This window comes from Sinocyclocheilus grahami, unplaced genomic scaffold, assembly GCF_001515645.1.
Source record: "Sinocyclocheilus grahami isolate Dianchi unplaced genomic scaffold, SAMN03320097.WGS_v1.1 scaffold281.1, whole genome shotgun sequence".
Classification (NCBI taxonomy): domain Eukaryota; kingdom Metazoa; phylum Chordata; class Actinopteri; order Cypriniformes; family Cyprinidae; genus Sinocyclocheilus; species Sinocyclocheilus grahami.
The window spans coordinates 2,009,284-2,015,283 of record NW_015505460.1 but is presented as its reverse complement, the minus strand read 5'-3'; the positions used below and the strand labels follow the sequence as shown (position 1 = coordinate 2,015,283).

The following is a 6,000-nucleotide window of genomic DNA, read 5'->3' as shown; positions in this document are numbered from 1 at the left end:
TATATATATATATATATATATATATATATATATATATATATATATATATATTGTAATTTATTTAGGAATTTTTTTAAAGTATATGTTCCTTGGTGAATTCAAATGTTTTATATTATTTACATATTTCACATGTGCAAGACAACAAATAAGGTCTTTCTTCAAATGTGACATATGTGTATGTATTTTATGTGGAAGGCAAAATAATGCCTTTAAAAATAAATATTTTTATTTTTAAAATATATTTTAAAAATACACAAAAATGGCCATAAAATATATTGTTAGAAAATATGTTTACATACAATTATTTTGAAATATATTTTAGTAAAACTATAATTTTTTTTTTTTTTTACAATTTATAGTATATTTTGAAATATATATTTTTGTTATCTTTAAATTAAAAATACATCTCTGAAAAAAGTACATGCATTTCATATTCTGTTGCTGATTAATTTGCTTGCATGCTGCATTTTATGCAGAGTATTAACAGAGTATATCAAATTTAGTTTTTCCAAATGTTCTAACTGTGCAACTGTAGATTACATTACAGTGGATACCATTTTTTAAATTAATAAATAGATAGATTTATATATCATTCAAATAAGAGTTTGCATTACACACATTACACAAGAAATCTGAATATAATGAATGTTGGCATCTCTTTGCATTTCCTTCTGTTTGTTCAACCTACTGCTTAAGCACGGCTTTTTTTCTTCTTCCTCAAATTACAGTTTTACACCTGTTTTCATTTATTCCGTTATTCTTTATTATGTAAAATGATGCCTATTAATACATGCATGCACACCACTAATCCACTCGCTTTGCACCTTGTGAATCTGACCCAAATTCATTGCTTCCCTTGTGTGCCTGCTTTCCTTTTAAAAAATATTATTAATGTTGACGCCTCATATAAGAGACCTGACCTGCCTATGTTCTTGTGATGGAAATTAATATATTTTTTCTGAAGCAGAGCAAAACTTGTTGTGTCTATGTAAACGCAGTAGCAAAATGAGTTCTGGTTCAAATGAGAACATCTATATACTATATACTGATATATATACTATATAAGATGGTGTGTTACTTTTCTCATGCTCTCTTTACAGCTAAGTTCTTGCTTTTTTTCGGAGGAATTCTTGACTGAACAGGGATCGCAATGACAAAAGCGTCTGATATGTTTCAATAACCCGACTAGAGTTGCAGCACATGTCATTTGTTCCCTGGGCTCTCCTGAGGCTGGCCGGGGCCCCAGAGCTGTTACTCAGGGGACACCACCGGGAACAAATGGCTGGACAAACATTTTTTTGTTGGGTGAAGTGTTGAGATGACTGCATGCGGCTCAAGTTAGCACTGAGTGAGTCTGCCTGATTCATTCATTCATCTCTGCACTTCCTGCTGATCCCATGCACTCTTCTCCAAACCTCATTCATCAGCAGACACAAGGATTTGTCCCGAATTTCACGCATCTTATTTTCCTGCTTGAATCAAAGGGACAGTGGGATCAATATGTGACAGTATAACTGGAATGGCCAAACAGTGCTTATCAACCGTAATTGAACTAAGATAAAAACCATGTGAACCATGCATGTCACTTCATTACACTGTAAAACGTGGACAAGTGTAGATATTTAGATAGATAGAGCTTTTGTACATAATCGAAGACTTAAAATACTTTAGTATTTTAGTCATGTAAATAAACACTCTGAATTAAAACCAGTCCGTTTAGACGTCAATGCTCGAGCCTTTAGGTGACAACATACTACATACTACACAAACTGTAACTGCGTTAGTTGTATTGAAAATAAGTTAAAATAAAAAGTAACTTATTTCTCTTTTATTCAAATCAACATTTTTGCCAATTACTGTTAGTGTTACAACGGTAAAATAATTGTAAAGTGATTACACAATTGTAATGTGTTTGTAATTGTTGTTTATAGTGTAATAAATACACTATACAGATGGGCTATGGTTATTATAGTTAAATAAAACAAATGAAAACCATAAAAAAAAAATTTGTTACATGAAGTAAAATAAACATGAACTGAAATAAAATATCAAACAATTGTATATTTCAGCTAGTTCAACATTTCTAATTTTAATTTAGCTTAACTTGATGTTTTAAAATAACTAAATGAAATGACATAAACATAAAAAATTGAAAATATTAATATATAAAAAATATTAATATGAAAACTATTTATATATATAGTTGTAACTGATTACATATAGTCACATGTAATCTGGATTACGTAATCTGATTCCAAAAAGTAAGTACTTAATAAATTATCAAATGATCAAAAAATCAGATTACGGTTGATTTTTTATTAGATTCCATATTACATGATTAATAAACCCTGGCATACTGTAATGCACTCTCAGAAAAAAAGGTACAAAAGTTGTCACTGGGGCGGTACCTTTTCAAAAGGCACACCTTTGTACCTAAAGAGTCCATATTGGTACTATAAAGGTACATATTAGTACACTGAAAAAAAATCAGATTACGGTTGATTTTTTATTAGATTCCATATTACATGATTACAAACCCCAGTTTGGGAAACCCTGGCATACTGTAATGCACTCTCAGAAAAAAAGGTACAAAAGTTGTCACTGGGGCGGTACCTTTTCAAAAGGCACACCTTTGTACCTAAAGAGTCCATATTGGTACTATAAAGGTACATATTAGTACACTGAAAAAAATGTTTCATTCATCCAAGGGCAAGTTATTTATTTTTCATTGGCTCAAGTTAAAAAATATAGATGTGAATCATTACCCTAATTTTTTTTAATTGGATGAATGAAACATTTTTTTCAGTGTACCTAAAAGGTACAAAAGGTACCGCACCGGTGACAGCTGTTGTACCTTTTTTTCCTGAGAGTGTGTTAAATACACTTCATGATGTTGATAACGAAGAATGGAATAGATTTTCTTATACGGATTAGATCAAAAGTAATCTAAAAGTAGTCATAATACATTAACTAATATGTGGCCCTGGAGCACAAAACCAGTCATAAGGGTACATTTTTAGAAATTGAGATTTATACATCATCTGAATAAATAAGCTTTCCATTGATGTATGGTTTATTAGAATAGCACAATATTTGGCTGAGATACAACTATTTGAAAATCTGTATAAAAATCTAAATATTGAGAAAATCATCTTTAAAGTTGTCCAAATGAAGTTCTTAGCAATGCATATCACTGATCAAAAATTAAGCTTTGATATATTTACAGTAGGAAATTTACTAAATGTCTTCATGGAACATGATCTTAACTTAATATCCTAATGATTTTTGGCATAAAAGAGAAATGTATAATTGTGACCCATACAATGTATTGTTGGCTATTGCTACAAATATCCCCCAGCGACTTAACACTGCTTTTGTGCTCCAGGCTCACATATGTGTAATCCAATACAACTACAGTTATGTAATTTGTAAGTAGCCTAATCTAACCAGCTCTGTATATAAAGAAGTATCTCGGTATATGGCTCTGTACACAGAGCAGTGCTTTGGAGGAAGTCAGATTTTATATCACCGTCCCAAGGCAAACTTTTGGCAGTGTTTGAACAGTTGTTGGGAAGAGAGACTTCCGCGAGGTTTATGGCCCCTATAATGGGGTTGAGTTTGTAAGCCAGGTGTCGCTCCGCTCCAGGCCGGGGTTTCCAGCGCGCCTCTGCAGTGAGACAGACACGCAGCCGGTGTACTCGACGCGCAAGCCGTCTCTCTGCTCCGGGATCGCGGGGCGCTTTCCGCAGTACCAAACGAGTGGAATTTCCTTAAGTTTTCAGAAAAGGCGCTCTCATTGAGCTGAGTGTGCGGCGGGTCCCGTCTCGGTATAGCAAACGGGCGTTCAGAGGGAAACCGGTCGGGCCATCGCGACGACGAAAGGGCGCATGGCTTTGATTTAAACGCGCATTCATTGCGCTCTGCCCCAAACCGAGTGTCGCATGGAACGGGACAACTCCGGCTGCTGAAAACGGCGAAATGCTCCTTTTAAACGTGACCTGGGTGTTCGCTTGTCTCAGCTTTCCATATTCGTAGGCCTAATGTGGTTTGGTTTGTGGACTGCGCGGATCTGCGATCTACCTGAGCGCGCGATGAAAGTCTTTGTGCGCTGATTTAGAGGTGACTTAGAGACCCTCGCTTTTTATAGCGTCAATAGATCTGCTTGGACTTCTCCTCAATCCGTGAGTATCATTCACATTACCCATATCTCCATTTTACGCACTACGCGTCCGGATACCGTGCTTTTGCATTTCTCCACATCCACAGACTCAGGATAGAGAGCAGCAAAACTGCAGGGGTTTAAACAAAACACCAGGAGGATCAGTGGCTCACTTAGCTTACTACTTTTTAAAGATTTAATTAAAGGGTTGAAAGCATGTCGGGTCACCTACTTGTGCGTGCATTGTTCCAGTAACGTAAAAAAGAGGCACTTTATCTTAGTAAGACATGTTTTTTTCTTTAAAAAGAACAGGATGAGGGCCAGATGTGATTTTCGTAGGAGGCAATACATCACGCTTATCTGTCGTTGAATTATCTCTATAGGAGAAATATAGAGACCTGTGCAATAAAACGAAAATTGATGGTGCAGAGCACTATGAGAGACAGTATAGTTTCTTAAACTATAGGTGCAACAAACAAAAGCTCACTTTTCTTCTTCATTGTGCATATATATATATATATATGATTGCCATGCTACAATATTGCCAAAGCAACTAGCATAGTGTGTAAAAGTTTCAGTAAAATAAAGGAATAGAGTAGTTTAACACTGTGGCTTGTTATGACTAGTTTAGAATGGGATATTTTGGGACAAGCCCAGTTGATTTGGTATTGTTTGCCTTTTGAAGGTCCATGCGCAGCAGCTAAATTCAGATCTTTTTCCTGCACATGCATTATTAACCATGCTATGAGCTGCTCATGTCACAGTCGCTCATGAGAAACACACTCGTGGAGCTCGTGTTTGTCATTTGAATCTATGCAGAGCAACTGATGGTGCATCTTCTGCTGTGTGCCACACACAGGCAATAACACACACACACACACACACACACACATTTTGCCTCCTTATATTACTTAACTTTAAAAAATACTTATGGAAGCTTCACTCTGGATCAACATGGTTGTCAAATTTGAATTATCTTCTGCTGTGTGCCACACACAGGCAATAACACACACACACACACACATTTTGCCTCCTTATATTACTTAACTTTAAAAAATACTTATGGAAGCTTCACTCTGGATCAACATGGTTGTCAAATTTGAATTCGGATTAGGTGTTCACACAAAAAGTTCACACGTAAACTGGAGCACAGCAAAATGAACCTGAAGGCAAGCTTTCACTTACAATGAGGTGATGTAGGGATAATTAAAAAAAGGACTGAAATTGGAGAAAAACATTTTTTCTTTAATTCAACAAGTAGGTGGATACCCTGAATCTATAAAAATAAATAAAGGACTCATCCACGTGGAAACCCCCGCAGTTTTCATTTGAAATGTTCAGCCTCAGATCTGTATTATGAGTCATTGTTTAGTGCTCGTTCATTTGAATGCAGAGAGTGAACTCGCATGAACAAATGCACAGTTGTGGCGTGCTCCATTTGTTGTGCATGTCTTTAGAGGAAGTGCCATCTCAGCTCACATCAACTGCCTGTGATTTCCAGCGCTTCGTTTCCAAGCGTGCATTTACATGACAAAGTGGTTGAATCTCAATTGCTAAAAACTTGAGCCACCAGCACCCCCTCCCAAAGTATGGCTAAACTGAGGCTCACAGTTGTATTCTCACATCTTTGAAACACACTGTTTCGCCATTTATCATACACTCTTAAAAAGAACCTTTCTTTATTGTCATCCACAGCTCCATGAAGAACCTTTAACATCTGTGGAACTCTTCCATTCCATAAAAGACGCTTTATAGTGGGAAAAAAATCCCTTTTAGTTTTTTAAAATGTTCTAAAAACTGTGACATCACTGTGAAAACCCTCTTTTGGAAGCCTTTTTAAA

The 6,000-nt window shown here is 35.7% G+C and overlaps 1 protein-coding gene across 1 annotated transcript in view; it reads left to right on the top strand.

The window, feature by feature from the left end:
• Positions 1–3,498: 3,498 nt before the first annotated feature.
• The window catches only part of LOC107600329 (adhesion G protein-coupled receptor L2-like), a 93,899-nt gene continuing 91,397 nt past the window's right edge, over positions 3,499–6,000 (top strand). Inside the window, exon 1 of the mRNA XM_016292197.1 lies at positions 3,499–4,181. The gene's annotated coding sequence lies outside the window, so the exon portion shown is untranslated. The remainder of the gene's footprint in view (positions 4,182–6,000) is intronic.